General features: G+C 45.4%; 1 protein-coding gene across 4 annotated transcripts in view; it reads right to left on the bottom strand.

Moving 5' to 3' along the window:
- SLC24A3 (solute carrier family 24 member 3) overlaps positions 1–19,643 on the bottom strand; it is a 171,335-nt gene that overhangs the window by 123,423 nt on the left and 28,269 nt on the right. The gene's annotated exons all lie outside the window — the stretch shown is intronic.

Raw genomic sequence — 19,643 nt, 5'->3', positions numbered from 1 at the left:
AGGATCATAAATCATCTTGCAGAAATTAATCAAAACAAGTCCAGGTTTTCACTTGGGGACACTGTTTTATAAAGTAATCTTTACTTACACTTTTCCCACTCCGTTCTGAACTTTTGTTTATGTTGGTCTCTAATTACCTCTGTTAGTTTAGCTAATTCAATGTAATCCAGCAATTTATTTTGCCATTCTTTTTTTGTTGGCATGTAATCCTTTTTCCAGTTCTTAGCAATTAAATTCCTTGCGGCACCTGTGGCATAGAGGAAAATTTCCTTTTCTATGTCTGTATCTGTTATTCCTAGAAGAAAGGCATCTGTTTTTTTAGCAAAGTTATGTTTAAACATTTACTTTAATTCATTATATACTATGTTCCAGAAGCCTTTGATCTCATCACAGGTCCACCATATATGCATAAATGTCCCTTCTGTTTTTCTACACCTCCAAGACAGATTATTTTTTGTTTTATACATTCTAGCTATTTTTGAAGGTTTAGATACCACCTGTAGAACATCTTGATTTGATTTTCCCTTAATGCCTCACAAGCTGTAAACTTCCAGTTGTTTTTCCATAAGTTTTCCCATGCTGATAAATCTATGGGTTTCCCTATATCTATGGCCCACTTTATCATTACCTCCTTAATCTGCTCATCTTTGACCTCCCATTCCAGGAGTGAGTCATATGTTTTAGAGATTATTTTGGTTTGGTTTTGTCATAGCGTTTTTTCTAGGTAGGACAGTTCTTTGACAAAAGCTTTTTCTTTATCTCTTCTAAACACTGCATGCAGTTCATGAAATTGTTCACCTGGCTTTAAATATTTGACTGAAAGCAGGTGGCAACATGAACATCCTCAAATCAAGTAAAAAATATTTATTAAAAAGCTTACGAAGAACCACATTCACTTATTCAACAAAGCGGGTTCTCCTTCATGGTGGTGGGGGCAACCATGACATCCCCTGTTGCTTGGAGGGTTAGTATGAATGGCCACGAATTTGATAGGGCACCTCCAATTGTTGCTGGGGAGAATTTAATGTTGCAAAATTGTTTAATTGATGGGGGTGCTATTTATTCCCTATGCAAAGTGTTGAGCTTCCTCTTTTTGCTGCGCACATCGGATTACCTACCCACCCTCTGTATATTTAGGGTTTGTTCGTGCTGACCTTGCTATGCCTGTCATGGGGTCGTCTGTTTTGGAGCAGGGGCCTGGTAGGAATTTTTACCATTTGGCTGATTGGCTGGTGCCATTTGGGTTTTTGCCTGCTGCGTAGCAAATCGTCACAACTTGTAAGGTTGCGGTTAGGCATTGGTTAATTTTGGTTGGTGGAGGGGATGTGGTTGGCTGTGCCTGCCCCTCCAGTGCTGCTGCTGCAAGGGAATTCCGTTAAAGGAATCCAGGGGCTTGCCATGCTCTTGTCCGAACCCCTGGCAAGAGACTAGGACCACACAAGAGCCCCTGGGAGCATTTGGGGAGAGGGGAGAGCCTGGCGCCCAGCTCTATTCTCTCCCCAAAAATGTTTACCTTTTTACTGACTTCTGCAGGTTTGCGGTTGTCAGTTCTGTTCCTACCTCCAAGTGGGAACAGAGAGTTGCTAACCAATGCCTAAGCAACCACTAACATACTGTAATTCAATAAAGTTGTGGCCAAAATTATGCCAAAAACCAAAACAAAAAATGTTGTGTGAACTGTGTCTTTATTTGGGGGTGTCCTGGGGGCCTCAACACGCAACTAGTCGTGGTAGATAAGTCAGGTCTGAAAACTTCACTGGATCAGTGGGATATCTTATGAGTGCACAGCGGGGCCAGTCCACTCATGAGGCAAGATAAGGTGACCGCCTCGGGCGGCAGGATCCACATAGGCAGCCACTTGCAGCTGTGGCGTACTCTGTGGAGACTGGATCTGCCGCCTCTTGGCAAATAGCAGGTACTATTGGTCTCCTCACACCCTTGTTCCTGATAAAGATCTTCACTCATCCCTTCTTTTCTCTGGTGGTGGGGAGGGGTGCCATTTTGTCGCTCAGGTGCCAAAATGTCTTGGGCCAGCCCTAGTACAGAGTAAAGCCATGTGGACAGATAAAAGCCAGACAAATTTTTATAACTGCAATTTCCCATATGCTACCTATAACCTTTTGAGGACAGCAGGGTATAATAATAATAATAATAATAAATTTTATTTATATCCCGCCCTCCCCAGCCGAAGCCGGGCTCAGGGCGGCTAACAACACTAAAATAGTGCAACATTATAAAAACATCAAAGAATTAATTAAAATCAAAATTGATGGCAACCATAAACTAAAGTATTGTAAAGATTGCCAAAGGAGGGAGTCAGGCTGCGCCCTGACCAAAGGCCTGGTGGAACAGCTCTGTCTTGCAGGCCCTGCGGAAAGATGTCAAGTCCTGGAGGGCCCTAGTCTCTTGTGACAGAGCGTTCCACCAGGTTGGAGCCGCAGCCGAAAAAGCCCTGGCTCTAGTTGAGGCCAGCCTAACCTCTCTGAGGCCTGGGACCTTCAAGATGTTTTTATTTGAAGACCGTAAGTTCCTCTGTGGGGCATACCAGGAGAGGCGGTCCCGTAGATACGAGGGTCCTAGGCCGTATAGGGCTTTGAAGGTTAAAACCAGCACCTTAAACCTGATCCTGTACTCCACCGGGAGCCAGTGCAGCTGGTATAGCACCGGATGAATGTGATCCCGCAGCGAAGACCCCGTAAGGAGTCTCGCTGCGGCATTCTGCACCCGCTGGAGTTTCTGGGTCAGTCTCAGGGGCAGCCCCACGTAGAGCGAGTTACAATAATCCAGTCTGGAGGTGACCGTCGCGTGGATCACAGTGGCTAGGTCAGGGCGAGAGAGGTAAGGAGCCAACTGCTTAGCTTGGCGGAGATGAAAAAATGCCGCCTTTGTTATAGCTGCAATCTGCGCCTCCATGGAGAGGGAGGTATCGAAGATTACACCCAAACTCTTAACGGACGGTGCTGGCACTAATTGCACCCCCGCAAGAGATGGGAGTTGCCCCCTCAATCCCATATCGTCCCGTCCCAGCCAGAGGACCTCTGTCTTCGAAGGATTTAACTTCAACCGGCTCCCACGTAACCATCCAGCCACAGCCTCCAAGCATCTGATCAGTGTGTCTGGGGCCGAGTCAGGATGGCCATCCATCAGCAGATAGAGTTGGGTGTCATCAGCATACTGATGGCAGCCCAGCCCAAAACTCCGGACAAGCTGGGCGAGGGGGCGCATAAAGATGTTAAAAAGCATCGGGGAGAGTATCGCACCCTGGGGCACTCCACACACCAAGGAGTGGCGGGATGACAGTTCCCCCCCCAAGCGCCACCCTCTGTCCCCGACCAGAGAGAAACGAGCGCAGCCATTGAAGGACTGTGCCCTGGATCCCCACGTCGGCAAGGCGGTGGTCCAGGAGTTCGTGATCGACCATGTCGAAGGCTGCTGACAGGTCTAGAAGAATCAGCAGCCCCGACCCGCCTCGATCCAGCTGCCTGCGGAGATCATCTGTTAGGGCGACCAGAGCCGTCTCGGTCCCATGACCAGCGCGGAAGCCGGACTGGAATGGATCCAGAGCCGATGTTTCATCCAGAAACCTACCAAGCTGTTCAGCAACCGCTCTCTCAATCACCTTACCCAGGAATGGAAGATTCGAAACTGGGCGGTAATTGGATAGATCTAAGGGATCTAATGATGTTTTCTTTAAGAGCGGACGCACCACTGCCTCCTTCAGTTCCCCTGGGAATGTCCCGGTGCCAAGGGACAGATTGATGATATCCCCCAGGGGGGCCCGCACCTCGTCTGGACACGCTCTAATCAGCCAAGACGGGCACGGGTCGAGAGGACAAGTGGTGGGCTTTCCAGCTCGGAGGAGTCTGTCCACATCGGCTGGGGATATCCGGTCAAAGTGGTCCAATACTGGACCCGAGGACAGTCGAGGGGCCTCCAGTTCCTTTATTGTATCCAAATTGGCAGGGAGGTCATGGCGGAGCGACAGGACCTTCTCCGCAAAAAAGCTCGCAAATGCCTCACAGCTGTGTGTCAAATTATTATTTAAATTTGGCTGTCCTTCGAGGGATGTTAAAGACCGAATTACACTAAATAATTGTGCCGGGCGAGAGCTAGCGGATGCAATGGAGGCCGAGAAGTAGGACTTCTTAGCGGCCTTCACTGCCATCTCGTAGGTTTTCATAAAAACTCTATAAGATGTTCTTGAGGCTCCGTCACGGGCACCCCGCCATACTCGCTCTAGCCGTCTGAGGTCCCGCTTCATTTTCCGGAGCTCCTCAGTAAACCAGGGAGCCCGGTTTCTGCGGGGTCGCAGAGGGCACTTAGGTGCGATCTCATTGATGGCTGCCAGGAGCTGGGTATTCCAGCCCTCAACAAGCTCAGTCAATGAGTCGCCAGGGGGAGAAAGGTCCCGCAAGGCTTGACGGAACCTATCAGGGTCCATCAGCCTCCGCGGGCGAGCCCAAATCGGCTCGCCACCTAAGCAGGGTGGGGGTGGAACATCAATCCTGGCTTTCAGAGCATAGTGATCAGACCATGGCACCTTGATCGAAGGAAACATGATCACATCTATACCGACACCAAAGATCAAATCCAGCGTGTGGCCTGCTTGATGTGTGGGGCCCGAAACAAACTGGGAGAGCCCTAGTGTCACCATGGAAGACACCAGGTCCAGAGCCTGTGAGGAGGGAGTGGCATCGGCATGGATGTTGAAGTCCCCCAATACCAATAGGTTAGGGAACTCCAAGGCCCAGCTGGCCACCGCCTCCAGCAGGCCTGACAGGGTGGCTGATGGTGCGCTAGGTGGCCGGTACACCAGCCAGACAGCCAAGCTCACCTCAGAGCCCCACACTAGGCCAACACATTCAATGCCGGGGATCGATGGCGGTGGTAGAGCCCTGAAAGAACAATCTTCCCGGATTAATAATGCCACCCCTCCCCCCCGGCCCACAGTCCGTGACTGGTAGAGGACGGAAAAACCCGGGGGCGCCATCTCTCGTAAGGTAACAGTATCCCCTTCGCGCACCCAGGTCTCCGTCACACAAGCCAGGTCGACCCCCTGCGAGATGATGAAATCTCGCATGGTGGCGGTTTTGTTGCCTATAGACCTGGCATTGCACAACACCAGTGACGGAGGTGAGTAATCCTTGCTCACCCTACCCTCGTCTCTCGGGATGGGGCGCAGATTGGAAGGGGTACGAGCATATCCGTATCTCGATCCCCTTCGCCTATGACATCTGCCCCCACCGCCATACCTCCCTCGCCCCTCCACAGTAGGAATCCCAAGCCTCATACTCGCCTCCATTTACAAAATACAAAAGCAAACAAACAAACAAACAAAAAACAATTACACCAAAACAAAACCAATCCCCACCCCACTCAACAACCATCCCACCCCAACCCAAAATAAAAGAAAACAAAATAAAAATACATGGATAAAAACCACCGTTTATGGTGGTACAACAAAGTAAAAAGTAAAAACACTTTTAAAACACTTTAAAATATATAAAACGTTTAAACATTTGCTGCTGCAGCACCAGTGTCCTTAAAGTTGTGGCGGTGGTGAGTATGGGGCCCGCCCCCAGGCCCAAGGTGGAGAATGGGCTTGCAGGGGGAGCGGTCCTCCCCAAGACTCACCGGCAAAGCGGCAGCAGCAATGTCCCGAGGCCTCCTTGGAGCCTTATATGCTGAGGTGGAGTATGGGGCCCGCCCCCAGGCCCAAGATGGAGAATGGGCTTGCAGGGGGAGCGGTCCTCCCCAAGACTCACCGGCAAAGCGGCAGCAGCAATGTCCCGAGGCCTCCTTGGAGCCTTATATGCTGAGGTGGAGTATGGGGCCCGCCCCCAGGCCCAAGATGGAGAATGGGCTTGCAGGGGGAGCGGTCCTCCCCAAGACTCACCGGCAAAGCGGCAGCAGCAATGTCCCGAGGCCTCCTTGGAGCCTTATATGCTGAGGTGGAGTATGGGGCCCGCCCCCAGGCCCAAGATGGAAGATGGGCTTGCAGGGCGACTGGTCCTCCCCAAGACTCACCGGCAAAGCGGCAGCAGAGGACAAGAGTAGTTCGTTATTTGCACGCTTTGCAGCATCTCTAATCCCATTTTTAAAAAAAGCTGAATTGGATGAGGTCATTGCATCTCAGGATAACTAAATTTAGATGACATTGTGGCTTGCTCTTACACAGCCTTAGCATTTTACAAATCCAATGTTTAAAATCTGACAGGGAATCCAGCAACATATAGAACTATTTTACATGCTATACAGTTTGGTATACAGTGCAAGCTGTACAATATATGTGTTGGCTTCCCCATTTGCATCGGTGTGGGAAGACTTCAGTTGATATAAGGTGCACTTCAAAGAGGCAATTTTTGTCAGATTTGCGGCAGAGAGAAACAATTATACTTACTGTCCTCGCCACCATAGTCCTGAAGCTGCTCAGGTTTCTCTGCAGCTGCTATTTAAATAACAAAATACATGCATTAACTGCATTAACATTGGGTTTGGGCCTCTGTGAAGCGGCAGCACGGCTGTACAGTGAGCTCCATGTGTGCATTTGAGTGTCAGCATGAACAAGACTCTCTTGAAGGCAAAGGGATGTGACTCACTTTTACATAACATCCTCAATCCAGAGAAGCACGAAGGTCTGGCTCAGTAACATAACCAGAGTGACGCAACACACCAACACCAGGCACAAGGGGCTGTAGTGATTGAGAGCCAGTGTGGTGTAGTGGCTAGAGTCCAGGACGAGGATCTGGGAGACCAGGGTTCAAATCCCCACCTAGCCTGGCATAGGTTGTGAGGATAAAATGGACAAGGGAAGAAGTGTCCCTCAGCTCCTCCAAATAAAGGTGGGGTATAAATGTAATAATTCACAAACAAACAAAAATAAGATCTGGGGTGCACAAGACGGATCAGTGACTGGCGTTGACATTATAACAAACGTTATTATTTTCATTGTGTAACACATGTTTGTAAGAGTTTGCGAAAAATAAGACGGTCCTGGAAATTTCATTTTTTGCTTGTTTATGCAAAAAGCAAGGGGTGATGCACAATGTGTGGTTTACAATAGGAGCAGTTGTTATGGTTAGTTACAATGCTGGTCTAGATCCAGTTCCACAGCAAGGTCATGGTTCCCTACCCTGCACTGGCACACAGCATGCTCTTGAACCTGAAAGGAGTCGTAAATGGAAAAGATAAAAGGGAACTCGTTTAAGATCTGGAGAGTAAAGGGTTTTGAATCATAAAGTGAAAACAAAGAAGCAACACTGAGAATTTAGAAGAATCCTGAAATCACCATCATTATGTTTGACAACAAATAAAATTATGTACAATCTATAAAGATGAGCTGCTGAATACACTCACAACTGAATACTGTTAAACAAATGGAAAGGAAAAGGGGAAATGGCAGTCATAAAGAAAAAGAAAAATGCCAGTAAGCCAGGAGACAAAAAGGGAAGTGCCAGAAAGATTATCTAGTTCAGTGTATTCTACTACCGACCAGAATCCATTCAGTTCTAGTTGGAATTATGTCACTCTTCCAATGTTTCGCTATGAGTATTCTCGCCGCGACAGTAGCATATAGAAAAATTGTCCTTGCCTTTCTTGGAATATCTAAGCCTGTTATACTAAGTAGGAATGACTCTGTGTTTTTAAAAAAGGTTTATATTTAACATTTTTTTAAGTTCCAAGTAGATGAAAATATCAAAGAAAAGTCTAAACAAGAGTATTTCAAGCTGGGAACCCTTTAAAATATATTTAAAAAACAGTTGCCATGATCTGAACACGGTTGTAGCATTTGAGTAACTTCTGTAATGGGAAATGTACACGAGCTTTAATATCTTTTTAGTAATTAAGTAGTTAATTGTATTCTGCTCTGGTCGGACCTCACCTGGAGTACTGTGTCCAGTTCTGGGCACCACAGTTCAAGAAGGACACTGACAAACTGGAACGTGTCCAGAGGAGGGCAACCAAAATGCTCAAAGGCCTGGAAACGATGCCTTATGAGGAACGGCTAAGGGAGCTGGGCATGTTTAGCCTGGAGAAGAGGAGGTTAAGGGGTGATATGATAGCCATGTTCAAATATAGAAAAGGATGTCACATAGAGGAGGGAGAAAGGTTGTTTTCTGCTGCTCCAGAGAAGCGGACACGGAGCGAGGGATCCAAACTACAAGAAAGAAGATTCCACCTAAACATTAGGAAGAACTTCCTGACAGTAAGAGCTGTTTGACAGTGGAATTTGCTGCCAAGGAGTGTGGTGGAGTCTCCTTCTTTGGAGGTCTTTAAGCAGAGGCTTGACAACCATATGTCAGGAGTGCTCTGATGGTGTTTCCTGCTTGGCAGGGGGTTGGACTCGATGGCCCTTGTGGTCTCTTCCAACTCTATGATTCTATGATTCTAAGTTCACGCAACAAGTTTATTAAAATGGAAGAAATATGGAAAGGACGGGAAGTCATAGGTTGATGAAGAAAATTTAATGTCAGAGAGTTTGTAGCTTTTTTGTTGGTTTTAGTGTTGTGATGTTTGACAATTTTGATTTATGGTTAATAATGAATGACTGTTTATGTTGTACAGATGTGTTGACAAACAATAAAGCAGAAAATAAACAGAAAAAGGGGGGAGTGTCCAAAGTTAACTTCTTATTAATGCAGAATATTCAACTTAACTACAAGGGAATTTAAGAGACAATTAGGTTTATGCAAACCTGTTACGATGCGGATTGTGGCGCAGCATCCTGGTCAGAAAGCTTTGCTCCCACCTGAGCTTATTAATAAAAAGTGGCTAACTGCTGTCTCTGATCCTGATCCAGGGAAGTGGAATTTCAACAACATCACAGCTTAAACCAGCCGACCCCAACCTGGTGTCATTATGCTGACTTGGACTATAGCTCCCACAAGGCCAAGACAGCCCAGCCATGTTTTCTGGGGCTAATGGGATTTATAATAGAAAACATCTGGGGGGCTCCCAGTTGGAACAAGCTAGCCTTCTCGGAAGTGGTGCCCTCCCTGTGAAACACCCTCCCATCCGATGTCAAGGGATAAAGAACTACACAACTTTTTGATGACATCTGAAGGCAGCCCTGTATAGGGAAGTTTTTAATGTTTGACATTTTATTATGTTTTATACGTGTTGGAAGTGACTCAGAGTGGCTGGGGAAACCTAGCCAGATGGGCAGGGTAAGGATATTATTATTATTATTATTATTATTATTATTATTATCTTAATATATCAAAGAGGCTACAGAAGTGCCCATGTTTCTTCAAGTAGAATCACAATTTGTTTCCAAGGGAACAGAAATCCAGGTTGATTGTAACCAATAGTCCCACTGACTTTATATATTCTGACATCTTGCTTAGCACACGGTCAGTGACTTTTATTCAGTCATTACTGAGGCAACTGCAACAATTGTGCGCGGTTGCACAATGTGTCTTTTTCACAAGACAAGCACATAGCCATGATTTTAAGACTCCAGGGACAAAGAATCCTCTGCTTTCTTTGGCACATCTTGCCATCAATTAACCTCACTCACTGCTAAAAGCGTGTTTCTTGTTTGCAGTTTGAATTTGTCCAGCTTTTATTTCCAAATGCTTTCCTTTGTTATCCAAAAATAGTTCTATCCCATCTGGGTACATGTATGCACAGCTTAAAAATAACCCCAACAAAAACATATTAGAATTCATTCATACAGAAAAAAGTACCAAAAAAATGAAAGTTAAGGCATCTGGGCTTAACCTCGGTGCCATGTAAACAGTATATTTATGCATCAGTAAATTATCAATGTTGGGGAAGTGGCATCTCAAGACTCACAAACAAAATAGACTCTAGTCCTGTCCCTAATATTAAAAACTTCTGAGTAGATAATACAAACAAAATCAACAAGATTACTGGTTACCTTCAGCCGCAATAGTGATGTTGTTTTGCTATGTTAAATCTTTAGTTCTCCCGGAAGACATGGAAATGATAGTTCATCTACTCACTGCTATATGAATGGTTATAAATTACAGATGTGGGGAGGAAGGAATAATAACCCTCCATTTATTGATGAATGGCTTGGGAGAACCTGGGAAATGGAGGGGGGAATATGGCAAAGCTGACAAGAGAGGAAGCTAGGAACAAAATGCATTTATAGAAAAACTGAGTGATTTCACATGATACAACCCTACCCATTGCTCAGAGAAATTTGTTTGTTTTTTTCTTTCCTTTTTATACATGTTTTTGATTACCAAGAAGGCACATTCAAAATGAGGTTTTAAAAGGAGGAATTTGTCTTGTTGATCACTATTTAAAGATATGGAAGATAACTGATTTGCTTATTCCAGTGCTTAATAATAATGATGATGATGATGATGATGATGACTGGTTTTTACAAATCAGACAAAATGAGCACAAGAAGTTAAGAATGAAGCGCAAGCCTCATTATATAGCTGCATACACCATTAAACATTTTCCCCCATCACTTGAAACAGAACTACTGAGGTACATTGTTTAGCTGTTGCTAGTTTTAAAATGTTTCTTCATTTAATTTAATTTAAATTGTTGTATATTAGATGGCTCAAGCACAATTTTATGGAAAGGTGATGGGCACCTGTCATGAATGCTTTAGCTGAGATTCCTGCATTGCAGGGGGTTGGACCAGATGACCCTCAGTGTCCCTTCCAACTCCACAATTCTATGATTCTGTAACAATTTAAAATAAATATTTGTATGTAGATTTATTTCAGAAGCAGAGGAACAGGAACAAAACCAGCAACAGTTAGCAATGCCATCCCTCGTTTGCCGTGCCTCAGCTTAAGAATATCTAACGGAGAATAACTCACACTGAAAGCTTTGTGTTGCCAAGTTCCTGCCTGCCCGAGGATAATCGTTGTGACATTACAGCGAATGAGCATAATGTGTGTGCTGTGCACATGCCTGACTCAGGGAGAAGAGGGAGCCTCGGCGCAGGAAGCTCAGCTTCACTATTCCCAACAAGCTAGCATCGTATTTCAGACACCATTATCAGACTACTTAAGGTTGACTGCCATTGTCACACCAATCCTGCTGCTGTAATTTCCCCACGCAGTTACTTGCTGAAGGATCTGCACAAATCCTCGCCCCAGCTAAAAAGTGCTTTTTTTGTGGTTCTTACACACCAAAGATTCCCTGAGCAGAAGGACATCCAGAATTTTTAGCGATGTTGTGCAACCAATTCCTCTATCTTTGCCAGTGGTCCTGCAACTTGTTTACAAAGTCAGCCGAGGACAGCAGATCCTGGGGGTTGATGGCAGATTTCGGGACAGATGATGGGAAATAGGCTACTGTTGACATTAGGCAGCAGAACAACAAGGGTCTGACTTTCTCCTTTGGTCTTCCAGCAAGTACGGTGGCTCCACCTTCCAACCTTCTGCCGTAGACCTTCCCCTCGTCTGCGACACATGCGCTTGCTGCCTTGATACCTAATGGCTGCAGCTTCAGGGGCAAATAGCAACCCAGGGAATTGATACCCAATGAGGAAATGGCATGAGGGGAAGGATTTAATCCTACTTCCCACCCCATGCCACAGTCCTAAATCTGATTTGAACTCTCGTCTGTGGCTACTGTTAGTTAGGGTTGCCATATTTCAAAAAGTGAAAATCCGGACACAAATGTTGTTGGGCTATGTTGTTCTGCGCTTGCTCTGTAACTTTGTTATTGGTTTGTTTTGTGGGTTTCTTATCATTCATATATACAGGGAGAGAAATTTTTGCAATCCACTCTGGGGCCACTTGATGAAGTGTGGGATAGGTTTTAATGGGTGGGAGGTAAAAGGTAAAGGTAAAGGGACCCCTGACCATTAGGTCCAGTCATGGCTGACTCTGGGGTTGCAGTGCTCATCTTGCTTTCTTGGCCAAGGGAGCCGGCGTACAGCTTCCAGGTCATGTGGCCAGCATGACTAAGCCACTTCTGGCGAACCAGAGCAGTGCACGGAAACGCCGTTTACCTTCCCGCCAGCGCGGTTCCTATTTATCTACTTGCACTTTGACGTGCTTTCGAACTGCTAGGTTGGCAGGAGCAGGGACCGAGCAACGGGAGCCCAACCTTCTGATCGGCAAGTCCTAGGCTCTGTGGTTTAACCCACAGCGCCACCCGTGTCCCAATGGGTGGTAGAGGATATATGAATTGTAATTTATCCTTCCAGGTGCCCATGTACATGTGTTAAACAGAGTTTTAAAATCCCATCCTTGGCAGCAAAAATTTAAAGCATTGGAATTAGTCTGCAGAGCCTCCTTTTGAGCAAGCTGGCTTTCCCCTTCTTCCCTTGCTTAACAAAGAATCAGGCAACAACTTGTAAAGTAAGTTTAAAAATGAAATTTACTTACTTGACAATCATGCTTTGGTTCACAGCAACAGTAGAAGTAAAAACTACGCAGGCTTACATCATAGTATAACCACTTTCAGGCCTGTGCCTGAAGCTGCAGCAAGCATAGGCATGTCTGCATTCAACACTGGTCAAAGGAAAAGGAAGCACTATATACTCCTCCCACTCCAGGAGAGGAGGGGAAATGACATCACACAGAGTCCTCTCTACCAATTGTATTTCTATGGTCTGAGTGGGGTTTTCATTTTTAGAAACAAAGGTGCTGGTACTCACCATGAAGTTGCTACAGTAAATGTCACACTTGGGGGGGAAAGGTGCCGGTACTGTGTACCCTTGAGTAGCCCCAGAAAACAGCATTGGGTCTGAGTATATGCCTTTCAGCATGCTAACTAGCAAGAATATACATTTGTTAGGTCTGGCTGCTAATCTCCCACAAAATAAAAAGTAAATAAAGGATAATCCTAAACACAGGATGCAGAGATCTCGCATCATGCCTAGTGTCACATCTAGTTTGACCCTAAGTGCTGTAGGAATAATTTGCCTTTGTTAAGAATTATAGGGGTTAAGACAGATGTAACAAATACCAAGTGTGGTAGAGGCATTTCTGTAACACCCTCAAAACCTCCCCAAACAATGGCAAGTTCTCTGTCCTAAAGTGAGAGTTTGAGAGAACGTGTGTGGCATCTGTAGGTTGGCGGCATACTTGTAGCTGAATTGGGGCAAAGGCAGCAGTCATATTTTGGTATGTCTGTAACCCAAACTGCAAGGCTGGATTCAAGCCACTGAACCCTATTGTGGCTGCTACATCTATCTTCACCCTTAGAACTGTGTGGGAATTCTCTGTCTAATATTCCTACTACATTATATGTTCATCATCATCTCTGGTCTTGCTGTGCTTGTGGCACAAAGAGTGACCTTCCCGCTGCTCCTTACACAGGACTCTCATAACTGCCTGAGAGCAATTCAGGATGTGGGATCCAAGATGAACCCCAGTATGCTCTATTCACAGCTGGCCTACTTTCAGGTGAAGCTGATCGTGGCTCCAAACATACATGAAAACTGACAAGTGATTTAAGATGAACATAATTACAGGTGAGGAATCTGGATGAACTCGTTGCTTTCAGATCAGTGCTGCAGTTCCACTTAAGCAAGGCTGCAGCTGCTGCGGAGAAGAAGAACTGGCAAAAAGGAAAATAATTTCCAGCAATCTGCAACAAATCACATAGGGAAGGATCACACAGAAGTCCCACTCTAGCTTTTTGCCATTTATAAATCAAACAGTGTCAAAATCCAATGTCTTCAATAAAACTGGAGGACAGATGTGGCATGGGCTTAATTATTCCAGCAAAAAGCCTCCATTTTCCTCTTCTAGACTAAAGAGATTTCATAGCCCTTTGAATTGGAAACCTGGGACTGTGCTGAAACTACTCATCCATTTTCACCAGTTACAAAAGTTTTGCCCAATTTTTGTTTTGGGAAGAGGGAAGTTGGCACATTTCCACTTTGCCCATGTGGCTTTGTTGACCCTACATCAAAGAAATAACTGTGGCATTTGTTAGCACATAATGTCACCACATTCCCAACATGGATCCTTATGGCCTGTCCAATATCAAATGACATTATCTGTGGAAATCATGACACCCATGGAGACCTCAGAAGTGACATTAACTGCTCTGCCCTGCCAAACCCAGTCTGCCCTCAGCCAGCCCTCACTTGCCTTCCCTTATAACTAGTGGCCTGGCCCTCACTTTCTTCCTCCTCTTTAGTGCTGCTGCTGTAGAACCTTGTGGGCTTCTCAGGTAGAGCGCAGGCCCTTCAAAAGAGGGCATGTTGTACTGGAAGTGTAAACATGGCATAAATACAGCATAACCCCATGTTCTCATGAAGATTAAACACCATTAGGTATGGGCATTCTTAAGTTCTGTTTTCCACATCAGTTTGTGATTTTTTTCCTTAAGTCTTCATGAAAATTCATCAGCATCTTAGTGCAAATTCCTCCAAGTATATACATGCATACCCACTACACAAATCTGAAGTGGAGTCCCTAAGACGGTTGGATGGTGCCTTATATGCCTCCTTCCGGCAACTACTGCAAACAAGCTGGTGCCAAATATATTGCTCTACTTTCCTTTGGACCACATCAGTGAGGCTGAAGGGGGTCCTGTTGTCTGGGCAGTCCAGGACCTCCATGCACACTGCCCTGGCTTTTGCCCCGGAGAGGGCACTTCAGTGCTGCTAACGTGGCAAAAACAACATGGAAGGCTCCAGTTATAAGTTACTGGTCTCTCAGAAATGTTATCAGGAGCTATGTATATCTGAAAACTAAGATTTAAGTCTTAAGGTACTTAGGGGTAAGATAAGGTTAAATAAATTAAGATAATTTGAATAACAGAATATGGGGAAAGATGGAAAGGATTTGTTGAGTTAATTATTAGGTTAAATTGTTAAGATAAATTTTATAACAAAAATCGAGAAAGATGGAAAGAATTTGCTGAAATAATTATTAAACTAGAATACAAAAAGGGAGGTGTGAGGAGGTCAATGAAACAAGCAAATGGAAATTATGGATATGCAATTTGGGATTTGTGTTTTTTTTCTTCTTTTTTTTCTTGTTTACTTTCTTTTGTTGTATTGTCGTATACTTTGTGCTTTTCTCTTTTTTATTTTTTTCTCTTTTTTGTATTGTAGTGTAGTTGTTTTTTATTTTTTATTTTTCTTGTAATCCTGAAATTATCAATAAATATTATTTTAAAAATATATATATAAGTTACTGGTCTCTGCAGCACAGCAGGTGCTATGATTCTCAGAGGTTTGACATCACCCCCAGAGGACACTCCATTGTCTCTTGAGACAAACGGATGCTAGCAATATACAATTGTATGCAATTTTCCATCATATAATGCATTTTTGTATGCTATTTTCATTAATACATGCATTTTGATGTATACTTCACCCTGGTCAGATTTCCGGATCCCAGTCCTGGGCTACACTGGGGTCTGTTTTGACAGACAGAAGGGATTGATCTGACATTTCTGCTACCATTTTGTCAGTGAGCCTCCACTGTTGCGTTTCCTCTCTTTTCAGTCTCAGGAAGCTTTGATAGTTCCTAAAGGATGTGTGGTGGGGTATCTGTGTGATGGCATATTCTGCCCTGAATATGTCTGTGCCCAGCTGGGTCAGTCATTCCATGGAACCCCCAGAGCAGCACAGATTCCACCAAACTAACAGACAACACAATCTAAACAGCGTCGCTACTCCCTGACCTTCTTAATCGCAAGTATGGAAAATCAGTTACATGTTGTAGGTCAAGCAATTTTCATCAATCAACTCCTTCAGAAAGACATTAGGGCTCCACTTTACACAGTCAATGTGCCACAGATTCTAGCTGAAAAAGAAATTGCATTGCTGGACCAGGGGTGGAGGTGTTGTGGCCGGGCGCAAGGGCAGCTTCCTCATGCGCCTCAGGCCAGGAGAGCGGGCAGCAACACTGCCACCCACTCTCCTCTCTCTGCCCGGGTCAGGCTTGATCCATGGTATTCGCTGCAGCTGGTGGTGTCTGGCCATGCGAGGAAGCTGTCTTTGCAGCTCCCTCGTGCACCGGAGCCAGGCTCTGATGAGGGAGCCTGTCGTGGAGGCGACTGGTCGCACCCCCTCAAAAAAAATGTGCCTGGGACCACGGCCCCCCAGGCCCCCTACGCTACACCACTGCATAAAATGAACCTAATTTAAAGTTGAGCTTTTTTAAGGAAGAATGCATCATCAGAACAGTCACTCCTTTGAAAAAGATAATCCTGCCTCTACAAAGAAAACAGCAAGAGAGAGACTGTAAATGTTAATTATAGGGATGAGTTTACAAACAAAACTCCCACTGCCTTATGGGGGGATTATTGTTGGCAAAACTATGCTTTCACTTAAATAATTCAGCAAATATTTACACACATTATTTTGAGGTTAAAGAAAAGGAAGAAGATCTGTTCCTGATTCACAGTCAGAAGACTGTATGGCTATTTCAGCTTTCAATCTCATGATTTTCTACACTAGTTTTGTGATCATTCATTATCTTAAAATAGAGAGGAGGAGCCTTAATGAGTGTTTTAGAAGACCTCACACAATATGATGGCAAGAAGGCTGACAGCTGGATGCCTTTAATAACTGCATAGTAAAGGTTTCTTCTTTTCCCATCATGTTTTGTTTCCAGACCAGTACCCTTTCTCACTCCCTTTCCACAATTAGTGAGAGGCAGAATTAAAAAAGACCAAGATCCTTTAGTTCTGTTTACTCATTAGTCCCATCCATTCGAGGTCCTTCAACATTCATCAAAAGCTGGCGGGCTGCAGGTTCATCCTGTTTTATTGTTTCCTGTTGAGCTCGGCTGGGGATTTACTGACTATTAGCTTGTTAATTGCTCCTTGAATAGCTTCTCTTAATTTAGGGTTGTCATATTTTGAAAAGCAAAAAAGAGGACATATTTGCTAACTTCTACAATGTTCTTACCTTCAACATATTCATCATCATCATCATCATCTGAGCCAACTCAATGTTAACTCCACCTCCAGAAATTTCTTCCAGTATCTCAGCTCCCTTAGATTTCAAGGCCTTAGTTCTGCAGCCTTTTCAAGCGGACATAGCATTTATAAAAACAATACCCACTATCATCCTTTAACCATATTCCTCCTAGTAATGTCATAAACAAACACTTATGATTACCCCATTTATCCTTTCTGACTCTGCACTGTGTTACATAACTTAACTCTAAAGCTCCCCCCCCCCTTGATCACATTCCTCTTAGCCAGTGCTCCCCCCCCCCCCGAAAATAAGGTGCTGGTGCTCACTGCCTATAAATGGTTGGAAGAGGGACAGCCAAGTGGGGAAAGGGGAGGCACTCTGCACATGCTCAGGGAAGGAGGCAGCAGGGCTCCAGGTCCTGGCAGAGCCTCGTGCCGCATTCCCCAGTCGGGCTCTGCCAGGGTTCAAGAGCCCTTCTGTTTCAGGCTCCGGGATGCTGGCAGTGCCTCGTTCCCCATGCCCAGGACACATGCCCAGCTTGGGGAATGAGACATCAGGCTTGGTCAGGATCCTGGTGCCTGCCGCCTCCTTCCATACACAGAGAGATTTTGCCATGAGGACATTTTCCCAAAAGTGTTTCCCACCCAAACCTATATTCCAAGATGGTTAACCCTCCCTGTGACAGGCCCGCATTATGCACCTTCCCATCGATCTTATAACCACTGAAAAAGACACAGACAACTTAACGGAAGACTGCAACCTCGGATTCAAGAAACATTATGGGCAGCTGCACCTTCTAGCATGGGGTGAAAATCTTATTCTTAGGGGTAAAGTGTTAGCTGCAGCATACCAGTGGTAAGAGACAGAACAACCCACCCCCTCTCTCAAACACACTCGCCAACCACATCCATTCACAAATGCAGTGCAGCTGATCTGCTGAACTTCTGCTTGGCATGTAGCTCTGAAAGAACCTTTGAGGCGGGGGTGGGGAGGGGAGGCTGCAGTCTCAGACAGGTTTCCTTGGGAATGTGCCCTACGCTGACTCCAACGAGACCTGCTTCCCAGCAAACATAGGTGTTGGCTACATGCCACAAATCAGGCTGGATGCATGGAGTAGACTGCCTCATAATCTTCCCGGAGGAGGAACAGAGCACACATGTGCTCTCACTGCCTCCGCCAGCTTCCCACCTTCTGCAAGAGCAGCAAGTTAAGCGCCGCCAGAAACAGCAGTGCTGACCCCATCAACCAAGGTGAGGGCTGGGCAGCGACAGGGGGCTCTGCTTCCACTCTGTGCTCCTCTCAATCGCTTGGCCCTTGCTGCCCTGGGCACACACAGCTGCTCTGCCAAGGCCAAGGAGGAAGCGAGCAGGCAGGCAGGCAGAGAGGAGAGGAGAGGAGCAGAGCGTGCTCTCAGGCTTCTGGCTGCACTGGCCTCTGCCTTGGCCCTCACTTTTGTTCTTGCACACCTTCCCTTGCTGAGGGGGCAACGGCAGGACCACATGGGCAGCATAGCTGGGGGCGCCACAAACTGAAGCACTGCCACCCTGCCACCTCCGGCAGGATATGAGCGCCCCCCGTTGCCACCTCATGCTCCTGCTCCGCCACCCGGGAGCACCACTGCTGCCCTGACCAGCCCTCAGGCCACCACCACCAAAATGGTGGACCACGTGGGCTTCGCAAACAGAAATCCCAGGATATTTAGGTGATCCCCACCCCCCAAGATGGCGATTTCACTCTTGGAATCTCAGACATGTCCAGGAAAAACTGGACTTACGGCAACACTATCTTAATTGCCCCTCAATATCAGTTCCTGCTCTGGGGGGAAGGGCGGAGGATTTCAATTCTGTATTAATTTTCTTTTCACTCTGCATAGCAAATAATGTGGTTTCATTATAGCAAAGCAACATCTTCCAGTGTGGGCTCAAAATTAGGAGGACTGAGGCTCAGTTTGTTTCCTGCCTAAGCAACATAGAGGAGTTTGGGGGCTGCAGAGCACAACCCAATCCCTGGCCTGCAGCCGGAATCCTGTCTTGCCTTAATACAGAGCACAACTGAAAATCCACACCAGACTGGCTGGTCCTTCAACTGCATTCAGTGGTGGCAGCAAGCAACACAAATCAGGTCTGGGAGGAAACAGCAAAAACAATAAAATGCAATGATCGGTCAACGACATCTGGGATCTCTGAAAAAAAGATAAGTCAACAAAGCACTCATTGTGATGGCATAAAATAGGTCTACCAAAATTATTTCTTTCAAAGACGCACTCAAACCATTCAGACCCTGGCCACCTCTCTATATCTATTTCACCTTCTCTCTCTTAATTTTACAATCTAAATTTCAGTTGTCCCCATTTCCACTTCAGCTTAGAATTTTTTGAAATAAAAATGGGCATGAATTTTCATGTGCTTTTCTTCTAATATACACATTTTTGCAAGCAATTTCTCCTAATATTTTTGGACATTTTTATCGTCATATTTTTGGATGGTTTATGAACATTATTTTCACTAATATAAGTGTGGTATGTTTGCAAAAATTGGAAAAGAATGAATTTCAAAGGATAGTTGTGCTTCATATTGTATAGGGGCTTGGGTGGTGTGGATTATGTTGGTTCACATCAAAATGTAAATTTCTCTTTCATTCCTATTGGAGAGTTGAGGAAAAAGAAGGCAATCTTTAGGGGGACAATCAAGTGCTCTTCTCAAGTCCCATTCATTTTTCTGGGAGTCTGAGTTGGAGAACTCCTCATCAAAGAAAGGCAGAATCTAAAGTTCAGGAAAAACAAACATGACTTATGATCATTGTAGGAAAA

The sequence above is a fragment of the Podarcis pityusensis genome (genome assembly GCF_964106645.2).
Source record: "Podarcis pityusensis genome assembly, chromosome: 7".
NCBI lineage: Eukaryota > Metazoa > Chordata > Lepidosauria > Squamata > Lacertidae > Podarcis > Podarcis pityusensis.
This window is presented reverse-complemented; position numbering and strand designations above follow the sequence as displayed.